Source organism: Physeter macrocephalus, chromosome 10 (genome assembly GCF_002837175.3).
Source record: "Physeter macrocephalus isolate SW-GA chromosome 10, ASM283717v5, whole genome shotgun sequence".
Classification (NCBI taxonomy): Eukaryota; Metazoa; Chordata; class Mammalia; order Artiodactyla; family Physeteridae; genus Physeter; species Physeter macrocephalus.
Genome location: NC_041223.1, coordinates 72,338,912 through 72,357,699, shown reverse-complemented (window position 1 = coordinate 72,357,699; position 18,788 = coordinate 72,338,912). Strand labels below are relative to the sequence as shown.

The window sequence follows — 18,788 nt, the reverse complement described above, 5'->3', positions numbered from 1 at the left end:
AGAGTTCATTATAAGGTGACAAGAATATCAGCACTCTGACTTTGACATTCAAATATGGGCTTGGGAACAATTTATTCATGCAGCTATTTAGGGAAAATGATTATGCATGGAGCCCAACCACCTTGGTTAGATCAGATGCTATTACTGTTTACACTAATCCATTCTGTACAATGTTTGACCAGTTTTAACCCAGATTTTTTTTTTTTTGGTACTTGGGCCTCTCACTGTTGTGGCCTCTCCCGTTGTGTAGCACAGGCTCCGGACGTGCAGGCACCTTGGTTAGATCAGATGCTATTACTGTTTACACTAATCCATTCTGTACAATGTTTGACCAGTTTTAACCCAGATTTTATCAGTGACCTTCCCTCATGGCTCCTGATTGTTATGCTGTGCTCTCTTCCTTAATTTTCAGCATTACTCCTCCCCATTTTCAGCATAAATACCCCTTCATATTACTATTATACTAGGACTAAATAGTCCACAATTCAGCTAGTATACTGATTGTTTTGCTGCCTGGCTTTCCCTCCCCTCACCCCAGTCATAGGTCCTCTCTCTCTACTCTGCTTTCACCTCCATTAATTCAGTAATACTTAGTACCCTGCACAAAGTCAAGGTTTCCCATATCCCCTTGTGATCCTTATGATCACCAAACCAAGTCATCTCTCCCTACTAAGGATTTTCCCACAATAGTATAAACTTTCACTTGCCTGTATTTACAATTATGCATTTTAAATTCAGACAGGGGACCAAAGGCTAAACATTCACTCAGAATTATTTAATTACACGACTGGATAACTGAAAAAGAATTTTCCATTAAAAACAGTTTCAGAGCTAGAAAGTATCAATAATATACTGGCTAACAGGTTACGACTCTAGGGCAGTGACATGATTAAACAGAAATGGCTTGAATCTTATGGATGCATTAATCTAGATTCGATGTTGGCTCAGAAATCTATTTACAAATGCAATTTCAAAATTAAAATAAATAATCTGTCTTGAGTTTTGTTTTCTTTCCGTGTCCATAAAATGAAGAGCTTTTCCTGATCACCAGTTTTTCATACAACAGACAAGTAAATCTCGTGGCACTAACCCTAGAAAAGGAAGAACATTTGAGATTTACAAGACTATCAACATCTCAAGAACTTATTTAAAGGAATTTTCAAAAATACTGTCGTCCTTATAATGGTCTATCTCAGAAGCCAGATCCGTATAAGTTTTTTTCAACAGAAATTCAGGTTCGGGATAGGATCATCATAGATAAGACCAAGGACACAAGATTGACTGATTGTTAAGCAAAATATCTCTACTCACAGACATGTTTACACCTTAGGAACTTCATGGCAAACTGGCCTCTTTCAATAGGCAGACAGCGACCCCTGTCTCTGTTGGCAGAGAAGAAAAACACTAGTGTGAAGTAACAGTTTTTCCCCTATAAGAAGCATAAGCTAACAGGAAAGTCAGTTGTAAAATCCAGGCAACAAAAATTTGTTATCTCATATCTGCATATTGGTCTTATCTCAGAAGCCGAATCCGTACATGCTTTTCTTCAGGTAATCCGCTTCGGGATAGCTTTCCTCATTGATCAGACCAAACTCCATTAAGCTCTATCACACTGACACTTACCATAAACCAGAGCAACATTAAAAGGCAAGTACTACGGAATGCTATAGTAGATGTTGTAAGCCACATAACTTACTTTCAAATGAAGCTGTTCATCATCAATCGGTGACGGTCATAGCTTCATTAATGTTCATCGACCTGCAGGATGCTCCTCCGAGGACAAAAAAAATTTCTCATTTACTCTACATGTGGACTAAACACATGTAGACTCAAAGTATTAATACGAGTCCAATACACACCTGGTAAGATTGTCAGGTTTTAACCAAGTCATTTTCCAGCAAACCTTCTCCCATACGTTTTGGAACTTTCCTTTGCCTCTAAAAAAAGAAGCTTAATTTTAAATGATGCTCCATCATCGTTTCTGTAAATCAACAGGTTTACTCCTTCGGTTTAAAAACTAAGCCCTCAACAACCCTTACCTCAGTCTCTCCACATAACAGCTCCGTTACGCCGAAAGCCATTGTTCTTGCGGGGCATCTATTTAAAGTTAAGCAGTCTCACAGAATGTCATAGTTCAAGGTTTTCAGCACTAAACTCCTCCCCTGCAATAATGCTATTTGCACACAGCGCCACCTGGGCACAATACAACTGTCTCACGCCGAGTCAGGGGCTGCCCGTTTGGAAATAACTGTTGATCTGGCCATGGGAGAAAGACACCCTATCACAGGCCTCTCGCTCTTAACGTTAAGGGTAACCCCCCGCCCCCAAATCCCAGGAATGTTGTCTTCTGCCGGCCGCCTCCCAGGCTCAGTCAGCGGCTGCCCGGGCGCAACAACCAGGCCGCGCGCAGCGCCGCGGCCACCAGCGGCCGCCTCCGCACGCCTAAGCTCGAAGCCGGCCGCCACCACGACTCGGGACACGTGGCGGCCCGGCGGCGTGTTCCCCACGTCCAGGTTTTCACCACCGCACTCTAAGCTCCAATTTCTGAAATCGTTTCACCGTACTGCAGGCCCCAACATAAGCTGCACCGCCCGGGTTCGCTCGGACAACCGCCCGCAACGCCCGCTTACCTAGCACCACACTGCAGCTCCCAACTCCTGACGTAAAAGACCGAGCAGTGTCGCCAGCAGTTCCCTATATAGTCTCTCCCGAGCCGGGACGAGGACGCCCCTCCTTCTCGCATCTATTGGACACTGTAGAGTAAGGGGGCGTGGCCGGCTCCTGACGGGAGGAGCGAGAGCGCGCCAGGCGGCTCTTTTCTTTTGGGGGCTCGTTCCGGGGCGTGGTGCGCGCCCCGTCCCTCCGCGGCGCGCACGCCCAACCCCGGGCGCGCGCCCGCTGGCTCGCCGCTGTCCGTCGCTTCCGAGACTGGCTCTACGTGGCGCGGGAGTGGCGCCAGAATTTAAACGAACAGCCGCCTTTGCAGGCGAGGCTACCACCTACCCTGAGCCAAGTCAGCCCGCGACGGCTGGGGCGGCTCGGGGCCGGCAGTGGACTTGAGTGTAGCAGTGGACTTGAGTGTAGGGCGGCCTCACCCGGTGACCCGCTCGAGAAGTCGGGCTGGCTGGTTGGCTGGCGCCTGCGGGAGTTGACGCCGGGCGGTCGCTGCACGCCCGGAAAGAGAAATTGGCGGGCAGAAATGCTCGAGTGAAAAAAGTCTGTGAAAGCACCGTGTTTCTCCTCCGGTCCACAGCGAGAATGCCGCGCGTCCCAGGAGAAGCCGGCCCGCCGCGCGGCACGCGGCCCAGCTGCGCTCCGCGGGACCCGCCCCACCCACACGCCGCCGGGCGCAGGGCGCTGCTGTTACGCTGATCCGCCCAGAGAATTCTCCCCGAGACGGGAGACCCGAGAGGTAAATCCTCCGCTTGGTAGAGAACACTGAGGCCTGAAGTAGCTAAGTAATTTTTCTAAATTCACACAACCAAAAAAAAAAAAAAGTCTTTGCTATTTAAATTTATTTTTGTACTACATTCATTATGATGCATGCAGGAGAAAGATTAATTTGAGAAATTTCCCAGAATGCTTTATCCAAACGACACTTAAGTAGCAACGATTGAATTAATTGGTAAGTACAGGTAAATATACGTACGTATATGCACACACGGGAGCACACGACATTAGAACATTTCGGCATTTGAAAATTCAGGTCTTCATAGCACTTAACAACTAGTTATTATGTACCTGTGCGTTTGTTTATTGTCCTCCGCCGGTGCACCGCTCTTTATTTTTCTGCCTTAGAACAGTGCCTGGCATAAAGCAGGTGGTCAGTAACTAGTGGTTGAATAAACGAATGAATGAATGAATATATGTGGTGGCTTTTAGAAAATTAAAATGAAGACCAAACTCCAGATTAAAAGATAATAGTGAAAAGCAAATTTCTATAACAGGAACCTAAGCGATGAAGTGTTTACTTGGCTGGGCGTTATGTAGATTTGAAAATAACCATTTTGTAATGTACAATGTAAATTTGCATATTCCTCATATTTAAAAAAACTAAAACAGTACAAAAGGATATAAAAAGCAAGGTAAAACTTCCTTTTCATATCCCTGGGAATCTTCTCTCTGCTATTAACAGTAACCAATATTAACAGTTTTTGAAACTTTCTATGCACATATATGTAGGTATTTTTTCATATGCAAATAGGATCTGTGTCCTTTTCTGCAACTTGCTTTGCCCCCTGGTAAATATCATAGACATCTTTCTGTATCAGTACATATAGAAGACCTTCTTGTTTATAGCCTGCATAGTATTCAGTTGGATGTGTCATAATTTCATAACTTTCCAGCTTTTCACTATTTCAAATAGTGCCGAAGTGAATTATAGGTATATCATAGTGAGCTTGTGAGAAGATCTGCAAGATCGATTTCTAGAAGTGAGGCAACGGTTATGTGCACTTAGATTTGGGATAGATATTACTTAATTGTTCCCAGCTTCCTTCCACTCCCATAAAATGGTTTTGTGATTATATTTTGAAGTGTGTTTTGCTAATTGAGAAACATGTATGACTGTTATGGGATGGCCATTGTCACACAACTGAAACCGAAAACTATTAATCGCTTTGTTTTCTTTGAATCACTGTTTGCTGTGCTGAAGACCCTTAAAATCATCTGGTCAAAAGCAGTATAAAACAATGATTCTCTACCCTGACTTATCAATTGAATTACTTGGAGAGATAAAAAGTATCAGATTTCTGGTTCCTAACCTGGAGCTACTAAAGCAGAATATCCAAAAGTGGGACCCAGGAAGCATTTTAAACAAGCATCTGGGACAGTGCTAACAGAAATATAACATAAACCACAAATGTGAGTCACATATGTAATTTTGAATATGCTAGTAGCCACTTTTTTTTTTAGTAGCCACTTTTAATTTAAAATAGTAAATAGCATCAGATGAAATTAATTCCAGTACATTTTATTTAACCCAATAGAGCCAAAATATTTTCATTTCAATATATGATCAGCATAAGTTATGTACTCAGTCCTTAAAATCCATTGTATATTTTACACTCACAGCACATCTCAATTTGACTGCCCACATTACAAGTGCTTCATTGCCACTTGGCTAGTGGCTGTTGTATTGGACAGCCCAGGTCTAGGATGATTCATATACATACATAAGTTTGAGAACCGCTGTATTAGGGTAAGTGCAGTACTGCACATCTGATATATATTCCAGTCTTAAAAAAAAAAAAAGACTCCCATATTCCTTTTAACTCATAAACGGATAACTCTAACAAATGCAATGCAAAATGAAATGAATTTAGATCTGATTAGTGACAACACTGCCCTCCAGTGAATGTGGCTGATGACTGTAAAGTCAGTACATAATTCATTCAAGACTTTTATCTCTTCAAGGAACAGAAAAACATACTGAGGGATGAAGCCAACAGTTACTGCTTCCACACCTAAAGCAGGCAAGCGAAATGCTACCAAATATTTTAAGTGAGTTAAGAAAGACCATATAAAGGTCAGAACTGAAATTAATAGTATCCTTGAAGAATTTAGCATACTGAAAACAACTCCTCATATTCTGTTGCAAACTTTCAGATAAGATCATCATTTTAATCATTTTTTTGGAAGAAATGTTCACTGAGCCCCTGGTGCATGCATTGTGCTTCAGGGAATGTTAATGTGAATACACAAAAGTCCTTGCCCTTCCCGAAAGAGTTTATACTTTAGGAAGAGGTAACCACCCAATTTTAGACACCTCTGCTTTATTTTTTTTGGTTTGTTTTAATTTTTGCTGGACTATAGTTAATTTACAATGTTGTGTTAGTTTCAGGTGTACAGCAAAGTGACTCAGTTATACATATACATATATACATATACATATATACACTTTTTTAGATTCTGTTTTCATATAGGTCATTACAGAGTATTGAGAAGAGTTCCCTGTGCTTTACAGTAGGTCCTTATTAATTATCTATTTCGTATATAGTAGTGTAGACACCTCTGCTTTAAAAATTAGACATTCATTAAAGACTTTTAGGTAAGATTATAGTGTGAACCAAATAGTGTTTTAGGAAGAGTTTGGAGAGAAAAAGCAGTGTTTAGAAATTTAGTGCAATCATTTAGATGAGATATTGTGAGGGGCACCACTATAATTTTGGCCATGGAGATGGAAGGCAGGGAAGAGAACAACGTATGGTGAGAACTTATGTGCTACTACGTTCTTGTATGCATTGGATCATGTAATCTTCAAAACAATCCTGGTGTATACTTTAAAGATGAGGAAAATGAGGCATAGAGATCTCGGTTAACTAACTTCGCAAGTCCTTCTGACCCCAGATTCATAATCCTGTCCCCAGAACATGCTGTGGCTGTGTTAAAGGAGGAGATGGTAGGATGTGATGATCTGTGGGGGAAGAGGAAGTGGAGTGGAGCCTAGGCAGGCAAGAGAATGGCAGCTCCACTAACAGGAAGAGGCAAGTCAGGAATGACTGATTTGGGAGCAGGAAAAAGAAGATTCAGTTTTGGTTGTGTTAGATTTTGAGGGGAGCCTTTGGTTACATTTGTCCAGTGGATCATCAGAAATGTAGAACTGAAGCCCAAGAGAAGAGTTGGGGCTAGAGAAGGACCATTTGGCAAACTAATGAAGATGATGAGTGAAGTCATGTGCACAAATGAGTGTGGGAAGAAAAGAAAAAAGGGCCAGCAGCAGTTGCCTAAAATCAGTACCGTAGTGTGTGCAGATATCCTGCAGTAGATAGCATTTGAACACATAGTCAATACACATAAAGAGCTGGTTAGATAATCAATGTATGAGAACAAAGTTCACATTTCAGCTTTTGGTTAAATTATGGGAAACATATGTATGCTAAGTTAGGTAATGTAAACATAATTAACTTATTCCAAAGTGGGAAAAAAGTCAGCTTTCAGAAATAAGAATTATCTGATAAGGGATAATATCCAAAAAATATAAAGAACTCACACAACTCAGTAGCAAAAACCCCCAAAAATCCAATTGAACAATGGACAGGGGATCTGAATAGACAGATTTTTCCAAAGAAGACATACAGATGGCCAACAGGTATTGAGTTGACCAAAATGTTTGTTCAGTTTTTTCCGTAAGATGGCTCTAGCAGCACTTAGTTATCTTTAACTTCATTCAAAACAATTTTATTAGATTGTGTTGTGACAGCTGTCATATCAGTGTGCATTTAAAAAAGCTTATCAAAATTAGTGAATTTTTGTGTAGCCATTTTAATATTGAAGATGGAAGGAAAGCTACAGTTTTGGCATATTACGCTCTATTGTTTCAAGAAAGGTAGAAACACAACTGAAATGCAAAAAAAGATTTGTGCAGTGTATGGAGAAGGTGCTGTGACTGATTGACTGTGTCAAAAGTGATTTGTGAAGGTTTGTGCTGGAGATTTGCTGGACGATGCTCCATGGTCTGTTAGACCAGTTGAAGTTGATAGCAATCAAATCGAGACATTAACTGAGAACAGTCAACATTATACCACTCGGGAGATAGCCGACATACTCAAAATATCCAAATCAAGTGTTGAAATCATCATTTGCACCAGCTTGGTTATGTTAACCACTTTGATGTTTGGGTTCCACGTAAGTTAAGCAAAAAAAACCTTCTTGACCATATTTCCACATGTGATTCTCTACTACACGTAATGAAAACATTCCATTTTTAAAACAAATTGTGATGGGTGATGAAAAGTAGGTACTGTACAACAATATGGAATGGAAGAGATTGTGGAGCAAGCGAAATGGACCACCATCAATCACACCAAAGGCTGGTCTTCATCCAAAGAAGGTGATGTTGTGTGTATGGTGGGATTGGAAGGGAGTCCTCTATTATGAGCTCCTTCCGGAAAACCAAACGATTAATTCCAACAAGTAGTGTTCCCAATTAGACCAGCTGAAAGCAGCACTTGACGAAAAGCGTCTGGAATTAGTCAGCAGAAAACACATAATCTTCCATCAGGATAACACAAGACTGCATGTTTCTTTGATGACCAGGCAAAAACTGTTACAGTTTGGGAAGTTCTGATTCATCCGCCATATTCACCAGACATTGCACCTTCGGATTTCCATTTATTTCAGTCTTTACAAAATTCTCTTAATGTTCAATTACCTGGAAGACTGTAAAAGGCACCTGGAACAGTTCTTTACTTGAAAAGATAAAAAGTTTTGAGAAGATGGAATTATGAAGTTGCCTGAAAAATGGCAGAAGGTAGTGGAACAAAACGGTGAATATGTTGTTCAATAAAGTTCTTGGTGAAAATGAAAAATGTGTCTTTTATTGTTTTATTGTTACTTAAAAACTGAAGGGACTTTTTGGCCAACCCAATACGAGAAAAGATGCTCAACATCACTAATCATCAGGGAAATGAAAATGAAAACCGCAGTGAGAAATCACCTCGCACCTGTTAGAATGGCTCTTCTCAAAAAGGCAAGAGATAAAAAATGCTAGTGTAAGATGTGGAGAAAAGGGAACCTTTGTGCTCTGTTGGTGGAAGGTAAATCGGCACAGCCACTATGGAGAACAGTGTGGAGGTTCCTTAAAAAATTAAAAATAGAACTACCGTATAATCCAACAATTCCACTTCTGGATGTTTATCTGAAGAAAATGAAAACAGTAACTCAAAAGATATGTGCATCCCAATGTTCATATCAACATTATTTACAGTAACTAAGATATGGAAGCAACCTAAGTGTCCATCAATGGATGAATAGATAAAGAAAATGTGGTATATATATATACGATGGAATATTATTCAGCCGTCAAAAAGAATGAAATCTTACAATTTGTGACAACCTGAATGGACCTTGAGGGCATTATGCTAAGTGAAATAAGTCAGACAGAAAAAGACTAATACTGTATGATCTCACTTATATGTGGAATCTAAAAAGAAAAAAAGAAAAAGAAAAGAAAAAAATCCAAGGTCAAAAAGACACAGAGACCACATTGGTGGTTGCCAGAGGTCGGGGATAGAGGGTGGGCGAAAAGGGTGAAGGGGGTCAAAAGATACAAATTTCCAGTTATAAATAAGTAATGGGGATGTCACATACAGCAGGGTGACCATAGTTAATAATACCGTACTGCATATTTGAAAGTTACTAAGAGAGTAAATTGGAAAAGTCTCATCACAAGGAAAACAATTGTGTAACTATGTATGGTGAAACATGTTAGCTAGACTCCCTGTGGTGATCATTTTGCAATATATACAAATATTGAATTTTTATGTTGTACAGCTGAAATTAATACAATGTTGTATGTCAGTTATGCCTCAATAAAAAATTTAAAAATATGAGAATTAAAGAATCTTATCTCTTAATGTTCATTTTTCCAGTGTCTAAAACTGAACTGGTCAGTAAACTCTAGGTTTCGTTTCAGGACAGATAACTGTAAATTGAAGAAAATCTTGTGAATACTTCATGAAATAGTAGAGTTTAACTTAAGCACGTGAAATAGTAAAGTTAAAGAGCTACATCGGGGGAAAAAATCACATATATCTGGAAAAGTCAAGGCGGCAGTTTGACACATGAGCCTGAAGTTCAGAGGAGAGGTTAGGGCTTGAACGTCATTGGCATGAGTAAGGTATTTAAAGCACGACACTGAGTGAGAGCATCAGGGAAAGAGTATAAAGAGGAGAAAGCCCAGGACAGAGCCTTGGAGCACTGCAAACTTTCGAGTTCCAGCAGAGAAGGAAGTGCCAACAAAGGAAACGCCTTGGGGGGAAAGGTGGAGAGTTCGATATCTCAGAAAGAAAGTGGGGAGTTTCAGGGAGAGTTAGGTCAGTTAGCATGAATATTGAAAGGTCAAGTAAGATAACAGACATGACTGTGGGGTTTGGCCACATGAGGATCACCAGTGAACACAGTCTCAAGTGGAATAGGGATGACGGAAACACAGTTGAAGAGGACCGAGGAGTAAGTGAGGTGAGAAGGCAAAAATGGGTCTGTAGCTGGAGAGGGTTGTAAGGGTGAGGGACTGCTAGATACTAGAGCATCTTTATGTGTTCACGGGATTGATTTAGTAGAGGGTGGAGATTTATGATGCTGGAAAAAGAGGCAAAAGTTATAGGAGCAAAATCCTTGAGAAGGCAAGCGGAGATCCTTTCCAGAATACAAATGGAGGTCTTTGTATTCTTTGATTGTTAGAACAAGAGATAAGGCAGGTGTAGGGAAAGGCAGTCATGCATAGCCTGTTGACCCTTGCATAACTGCATAAGAGCATGCCTTGGGCCTGGAACGTTTTCTTACATGGAAATAAGAAGTCCTCACAGCCTGTGCTGGGCATGATTTGTACTTTCTTTGTTCTGCTTTAAGCATGTGCGTCGTATGACACCCGGCCAGCCCTTCTGCTATAGTCTATTCCTGGTGGGGAGAGAAGGGGGTCCTTCTCCAGCACAGGAGGGGTACGTGTAGACCATCTTCCTGCATCGGCTGTGGGGCAAGATGCACTGGCCATGGGGGAGCCATACTCACTACTGAGGCTGATCTTGCTGTCTGTTCTCTGCGTGAGGGAAGTGTTGTTCCATCCAGTGCCTGTGTGAATTGTGTCTTTCTTGGCAACTCTGATACCTGCAAACTCTGCAGTGAGAACACAGCTTGGTACTGCTGTTTCTGGTGGTAGGCAACAGTTGTCACTTGCTTGACAGTTTGGTGCAGTGAGCAAGGTCACCAACAAAGTATACCATGGCACAAGGTTCATCAGCTCAGCCATCCCAGGGTGTTGCTAGCTCCCTGGGGGGATGACCTCCCTCTAGCTGACTGGGGATAAATGAGATGTTGACAGTCTCCTTGTCAACAAGGATAAACCGGTGTGATGGACAAGGGCAGAATGCAAGAGGTGGGCCTAAAATTTTTTGGAAAATTAGCCTAGCTTCTGGCCACCTTCACACTCCTACACAAGCCCCTAACTTCCACATGCAAGGGGTTGCAGATGACACCCAAGGGGAGTCAAAGGCCTCTGTGTAGGAAGCTCCTCCTGATTTGGGTTGTTAAAAAACCCCAAGTAAAGCTTGTTTTCACTCAACACAAAACCACTCATGGTGTTGCTGAAAATGTAACTGATGAAATGAGGTCCTTCTCTCAGAATGAAATACGAAAACTGAAAGACAGATACGGGCAGAGGCCAGGGGGTCTCTTGTGACTCGGATGGTGCATGTGGTTGATTAGGGGGCCTTGCAGACTTAAATATCTCAGACTGAGTGATGCAGTCCAGGGAAGCTAATCACTGATCCCTGGCTGCAGTGTGTTTTTGCCCACATGGAACAGGGCAATCAACGGGGCAGAGAAAAAGATAAGCCCATGTTGCTCTTGATCTGGATTGCAAAGAGTATGAGCACGGTATTCCCAACAGTAGGGACTTCCCTAAGACTAGGAGCCCCTGGAAAACCACTCATAAAGCCATAACTGCATTTCAGGTAAAAGCCATAGATGCTCCCTATATGACCCTGACCCTGGGGATGTGGATGATGGAGTGGAGTCCTTCATGTGACAGGGGGCTCTCCAGTGGAAGACCCCGTTAACCCTACAGTTGTCCCCTAAAATGACTATGGGACAAGAAATAGAAAAGCTCCACTGAAATGTCCTGTTTGGGATAAAAACAATAGAATGATTTCAGTGGTTTCCAACAATTTGGGCTAAACAGATAGAAAACCAACAATGGGAAGCCATGCGCAGAGGCCAGAAGGGGAACTCAAGGGAAGACAGAGGAGAAATGAAGGAGAGAACAGAGTTGACCCACAGCAATATGGCTTCAGTTGTTAAACCTGGATAGACAAAACAAAAATTGATGAGATCCCTACAGAAGACTTCTACCAATGCTACTGGACAGAGAGAGGTCCCTCTAAATTAGAGGTTAAGACTCTAATCCCATATTCCCATTGTGATAGCTCGGCTGGTACAAAATGACTCGGGCACTCTCCACGCAGTCCAAAACAGACAAGACTCCCTGAACTCAGTAGCTAAGCTGGTAGTGGTAATGGACAACCACATAGCCTTGATCTGCTGGCAGAACATCATGGCATTTGTGTTATTGCCAACACTTGTGTATATATCAATAATTAAGGAAAGGTAAAAACTGAGCTGGAGAGGATCCATGCTCAGGCAGGATGATTATCAGCTGTATACCTGCGGTCCCCCTAGACTATTTTCAGAAAACTCTTTAGTTAGCTTACTCCAGGCACTTGGGGTTCTTGATTAGGGACCATCCTTGAGGGAGGTCTGATCACCCTCCTGGGTCTGGTTCTCCTTGTGACCCTGATGAACTGCTGTCTCAAAATGACATGGAGCCTCTGCGAGTAAACTGCATCCATATGAATTGTTCAGGGGCCCCACTGGACCTAGTTCCATCTCCACATTTGGGGGCAGAGGGTGTTCCTACCATATTTGATGTGTTTTATCTGCTATTTCAGTGGCTGAGCAAGGGTTGGGGGCTGGACTATTGGGAAAGACAGTTATGTATAGCCTGTTGACCCTTGCGTGGCTGCATATCATAGGACACATGGAATCATTTGGGAATATCTTTCCCTGTTCTGGGTTTGATATGTAATTCTTTGTTCTGCTTAAAGTGTGTGCATGATATGGCACCTGGCTAACCCCAGCAGGGAGAGGAGGAGGTCCTTTACCTGCAGCCCAGGAGAGGTGTGTGTAGAACATCTCCCTGCATTGGCTGTGGGATAAGATGTGCTGGCCATGGGGGACCGACGCTCATTACTGAGGCTGATCTTGCTCTGTCTCTTCTCTCTGTGACTAAAGTTTTGTTCCATCCAGTGCCCGTGTGAATTGTGTCTTTCTCGGTGACCCTGACACCTGCAAACCATGCAGGTTGACGTCCTGGGACTGTTGCTCCTGGTGGTGAGCAACAGATGTCACTTGCTTGACAGCAGGAAGTATAGGTACGGATAATGGAAGTCATTGTTTGTATTTTCTCAAATAACTATGAGGCAAGGTCATCAACTGAGAATGGAAAATTGGGAAGTATAAGAGGTTTAAAGAGAAAGGATGTGTGAAATTATCAGTATGCAGAGTAGAAAAGCAGGCAGACCAGGGAAGTGAAATTGGATTGGTTCGCAGCGTGGAGTGCACTTGAAATTTATGGCCGTACATTTATTGCGAGTAAAGCTGTGAACTTTCTATTTCTAGAAATATTCAGACATTTGGATGCTGGCGTGGAGTAGGAGGGATTAGTTGGGATAACTAGGGCTAAAGCTTTGTCAGGCAAGATAATGAAGGAAGAAAGGACTGACTGAGAGAGTTAAGGGTGTTTGCAAGGAAATGATTTGAACAATTAATAACGAAATATAAACTGGGTAAGAGGATCATCTGTAGTGAGAAAGTGGTGGTGTCCATGGACTGGAGGTTTCATTACAGCCAAAGAAGAGCTGCAGTGGGAAGACTAGAAAAGATATAGGAAATGGGAGGATTAGAAAGTAGCATTCTGGAATTTGAGCTTTTGGAGGTACTGTCATTGTTGGTAAAGACAGGGTCAACAGTGTTACTGTGGGGCTGGGTGGTTGAGGTGGAAGGATGAAATGATCACTGTGGGGAAGGAGGTTGGGGAGCTGAGAGTCTAAGGTGTCAGGTGGGTCATCACCGTGGATGTTGACGCTGTAATTGATGAGTAGTGAGAATAAAGACTACAAAACGTGCTAGTCATCAGTGAATGAGGGGGTGTGACCCGAGGGTTTGAAAGATGACAGTAACAAGGAGAAAGAGCTTGTAAAAATATGCTGCCCTACTTCAAAGATTATGGGGCTTCTTTAATTTAAATTTATTTATTATTTTTGGCTGCGTTGGGTCTTCATCGCTGCACGCGGGCTTTTCTCTAGTTGTGGCGAGTGGGGGCTACTCTTCCTTGTGGTGCGCGGGCTTCTTATTGCAGTGGCTTCTCTTGTTGTGGAGCATGGGCTCCAGGTGCGTGCTCTTCCGTAGTTGTGGCACGTGGGCTTCAGTAGTTATGGCGCACGGGCTTAGTTGCTCCGTGACATGTGGAATCCTCCCGGACCAGGGCTCGAACCCGTGTCCCCTGCATCGGCAGGCGGATTCTCAACCACTGCACCACCAGGGAAGCCCGATTATGGGGCTTTTGTAGGAGGAAAGAGGGAATAAGATTTGGGAGCTACGATAAAGAGCAAGGGGAGCACTCCTCCACCTCCGAGTTCCATGGGTGGTTCAGTTTGAGACAAAGTTTGAGATGTTTGGACACATCCAATACAAGATTCCAAGTATGCAATTGAATATCCAAGCCTAGAATTTGGGAGAAAGGTGAAAGATGGAGATACGCATTTAAGATTTGTACTAGAAATTTATCAGCTTTTGGCCACCTGACATCCACAGTGATGCCCCTTCTTCCAAGTTCTTTTACTTTTTCGTGGATCTGTCTTTCATTTACTCTCAGCTCATATTATTAACATTTGGATGCAGTTACACCACTCTCAGCTCTAGAGTAGGGCCTGACTGGCTTAGCCACCCAGTAAGTCCTGCCACCTAGCCTCAGTGACTGGCCTGCAGATGGAAATGACCCAGTTGGAGTCAATGAGAGTAGACTTGACTCTTGTCCAACTGTTGGGAAAAAGAAGCTTTCTCTTTTCTTTTGCATATTGAGCATAGGGGATGTGAAATCTGGGAGTGCTGCAAACACCTTTTGACCACAAGAGGAGAACCTATCTGACAATTAAGTCAATACACAGAGGGCAAGAGAGTAGAGCTGAGCTGAGAGGCAGAGAGAATTGGGTTGTAAGGATATCATTTGAACATAATTGATTCCTGTGGCCCTGGAGTTTAGCCATTCCTCAGTAGAAATCAGGTTGTGTTCGGTTATCTATTGCTGTGTGATAAACCACCCAAACTTAGTGCCTTAAAACAAAAACAATTCTCATTTTTCAAGATTCTGTAGGTTGACTGGACAGTGTTTTGACTGGGCTTATTCATGCTGAGGCATTCAGTTAACCAATCTGCTGGGGGTGGGCTCAGCTGGCACAGCTAGGATAGCTGGGTGTCTCTTTCCACATGGTGTTTCATCCCAGGCTTCTTCACGGCATGGAAGTAACAGGGCAGTATTCCAAAAGGTTACCTATTAAGCCTTTGCGTATATCATGTATGCTGACACTCCATTGTTCATATGAAGTCATATGGCCAAGCCTAGAGTTAGTATGGAGGGGGTACCCAAGAGTGTGGGTACTGAGAGGTGTGATTCATCAAGGCTATTACTATAATGATTTACAACCACCTGTTTCTACTAATTTTTAGACCACTTGAAGCTCATCCATGGACAGAAGTGATAGATCAACCTCAGTTTATCTCATTAAAAAAATCTACTGTGTTAAATATCCTGTATTTCCCACTCTAGATCCACTCTTTAACCTTCTCCATCATGCTTTGTGCTCTGGGAGGCTGCCCTAAATGGACTGCATCAATGAATTCCCTTGTCCTCTGGCTTCCCATTGGTTTGGCCCAATAGGGAACCCCAGCAGGAGGTCACAGGGAGGAGGGGGTTGCTGTTGGCCTCCACTGAAGGGAAAGCTTCTGTTACGGTGGCCCTCTCCACTCTTCTCTTTCTTCCCTTGCCCCTTCAGACACAAGAATAGTGAGGCTCAGGATATTATTTTATCCTTTTGGTTTTCCTACACGTTGTCCACCTTGTAAATAGTCTATTTATTGAAGTTTTCTCTGATTATCCATATGTTTCCTGGTGGGACTGTCAATAATATTTACCACTACAGTCCTGTTTTAATGAACTAGGATTAAGTGCATTTAAAAGTACACATGTAGGGACTTCCCTTGTGGTGCAGTGGTTAAGAATCCGCCTGCCAATGCAGGGACATGGGTTCGATACCTGGTCTGGAAAGATTCCCACATGCCACGGAGCAACGAAGCCCATGCACAACTACTGAGCCTGCACTCTGGAACCCACGAGCCACAACTACTGAGGCCGTGTGCCACAACTACTGAAGCCCGCGCGCCTAGGGCCCGTGCTCTGCAACAAGAGAAGCCACCAACTTGCCGCAACTAGAAAAAAGCCCGCGTGCAGCAACGAAGACCCAACACAGCCAAAAATAAAAATTAATTAATTAATTAATTAAAAAGTACACATGTACTCATATATGTGATAAAGAATATGCTTATTTTGTCAACTTTGCCAAAGTGAATTAAGCTTTTGATTTCTGTATACCAGCCTGACCTTAACTACCCCTTTTACTTCAGCTTCTCACAAGCAAATTATAGGCAGTATTAAATAAGATGTTTGGATCATTCTTAAGCATTGTTTAGAATGGCTGCAAGCAAATGATTGCCTAGAAACTGGCTGGGAATGCATATAATAATTGAATTCCATACCTTGTCAGTAAATTTTATACACTTGCTGTTGGTTAGTTATCATTTTATAATGTCTTGAGGGACATAATCCTAGAATCCTAAATCCTCAGAGTAAGGTTTGCAACAATTTCACCCTTTAGCTTTACAATCCACAGCCATGTGTTATTTTTAAACTTTGGTTTTAGAGAATTTCATAATTCTCTAAATGACAAACAGCTAGATGACAAACAGCTATTATAGATTTCTTAAACGTATTTTAAGAGGATGAAATTGTGGCCAAAGTTCTTCATGTTTTTAAATTCCCAACACACTACAAAGTGTTGCCAGTTATTTTTATCATACAACAAATGTGATGACTGACTATATTTTGTAAGTACTTCAGCTATTAAGTATCAAATGTCATGAGTGGTTCAGTAATTTCTTAAAAACAAAATTAAAGTGGAGTTGGAAATGGGCTACAGTGTGTGGCTTCCTAGATGTACATTTTTACTTTGCTCTTGTCACACTGTACTTTCCTGTGATATTCTGGTTGGTCTATTTCAGGTGTATGGAGGAACCTGAAATGCATGTACTGTCCTTCAATGCCAGTGCATTGCAAGGCCATGGATCAGGAGATTTTAGCTCAGAAATGTTATTTAATAGCCAATCATAGAATTTTCCCAACTCGTATTGTGTGGGTAATTAGACCTTGTCAACTTTGTGAAATGATTATACAATGAGGGCTTTGAAATGGAAGGAATGAGTTTACTTCTGAGAGTTACTTATGTATCGCAGTAGCTGCGGTGCTTGGGCTTAGTTGCTCCAGGGCATGTGGGATCTTACCGGACCAGGGATCCAACCCGTGTCCCCTGCATCGGCAGGTGGATTCCTAACCACTGTGCCACCAGGGAAGTCCCGGAAATCAACTTATTTGGAAAGAGTTTCATTATATTCAAAATTCATTAACCATGACAGACATTATGGACAGACCTTATGTACACACTGCATGCTCTGAACATAGACATCAAACATCAGTTATAATTTATACTTTCATGGCCATTAGAAAGCCCTCATGAGTTAAAATAGACTAAAGGCATAACAACCAAATAAAGTGAGGGAACCTTGATAAATTCTGGTTGAAAAATATCAGTTAAAAGACATTTTTTGGACAACCGAGAAATTTGAATTTGGACTGGATATTATGTAGTATTGGGGTATTGTAATTTTCTTAAATGTGTGAATGCTATTGTTTATAGAGGAGAATCTCCTAATTCTTAGAATATACATATTGAAATATTTAGAGGCAAAGCTTTATGATGTCTATAGCTTACTTTCATATGGTTTGGACAAATATTCACACACATACATTTCATGTATTTGCTTAGTTCCTATGGATAATGCATGGCAAATGGTTCAGCAGTATGTATGTGAGATACATACATCTGTGTATGTGTATGTGTGCACACACACTGACATATATGTATGTATTTTTACCATATTCTCTCTCCCCCCAACATGCACATACAATATATTGTTAACAATTATTGACTCTAGTTGGTGCTATAAGGTTATTCATTATCCTTTCAGTTTTTCTATGTGTTTAAAAGAAGGGAGTGGGGAGGAAACCCTGGAAGGTGGGGAATCCTTGTGGTAGGTTACGGTAAAGACAGTTATTTTTCTCCGAATATCTATTTTCTCCTTCTTCCTCCATCTTCTTCTTTAGAAATAGAGCTCTGAATTTATTTATTTATTTATTTATTTATTTTTGTGGTATGCGGGCCTCTCACTGTTGTGGCTTCTCCCGTTGCGGAGCACAGGGTCCGGAGGCACAGGCTCAGTGGCCATGGCTCACGGGCCCAGCCGCTTCGCGGCACGTGGGATCTTCCCGGACCGGGGTACGAACCTGCGTCCCCTGCATTGTTAGGCGGACTCTCAACCACTGCGCCACCAGGGAAGCCTAGCCCGTGAGATTTAAGTGGAGATTTTTAGGCAGGATTTTGGAGAAGACACCTTAAGATGGAGAGTGCTCACCTTTTCATCCTTCAGTCTTTCTTGCCCTTCTCTCTGCTGCTTGGAGTGTGGACACAGTGACTAGACCTCCAGAAAACATCTAGGGCCATGAGGTAACCTTGAAGGTGCAAGTCATACACCAGGATCATGCAGCAGAAAGATAGAAATGTGGGACTCTTAGTCTATTTAGGCTGCTACAACAAAATAACCAGAGATTGGGTGGCTTATAAACAGCAAAACACTTATTTCTTACTGTTCTGGAGGCTGGGAAGTCCAAGCACAGTGTGTGGACAGATTCAGTGTGTGGAGAGAGCCCACATCCTGGTTCATAGACAGCATGTTTCCACCATGTCCTCACATGGCAGAAGAAGCAAGGGAGCTCTTTTGGACCTCTTTTATAAGGGCACTAATTCCATTTGTGTTGACTCTGCCTTCCTGACCTAATCACCTTCCAA

At 42.3% G+C, this 18,788-nt stretch overlaps 1 long non-coding RNA gene and 2 other non-coding genes across 7 annotated transcripts; all 3 read right to left on the bottom strand.

Annotated features, from left to right (window-relative positions):
- Positions 1 to 277: 277 nt before the first annotated feature.
- LOC102980756 (uncharacterized) lies at positions 278 to 2,699 on the bottom strand. Of its 5 annotated transcripts, none has more exons than XR_002890716.3 (6): positions 2,631 to 2,677; positions 2,040 to 2,097; positions 1,860 to 1,937; positions 1,697 to 1,771; positions 1,312 to 1,382; positions 278 to 1,091 (listed from the first exon to the last, which is right to left on the bottom strand). It is a non-coding gene; the product is annotated as an uncharacterized lncRNA (long non-coding RNA). The 5 variants fall into 5 exon arrangements; XR_003681538.2 differs by having other exon boundaries at positions 2,040 to 2,193; positions 2,631 to 2,655; XR_002890717.3 differs by lacking the exon at positions 2,040 to 2,097 and having other exon boundaries at positions 2,631 to 2,699.
- LOC112062424 (small nucleolar RNA SNORD50) lies at positions 1,190 to 1,260 on the bottom strand. The gene has a single exon (XR_002890719.1). It is a non-coding gene; the product is annotated as a small nucleolar RNA SNORD50 (small nucleolar RNA).
- On the bottom strand, positions 1,515 to 1,584 carry LOC112062425 (small nucleolar RNA SNORD50). The gene has a single exon (XR_002890720.1). It is a non-coding gene; the product is annotated as a small nucleolar RNA SNORD50 (small nucleolar RNA).
- Positions 2,700 to 18,788: the final 16,089 nt, after the last annotated feature.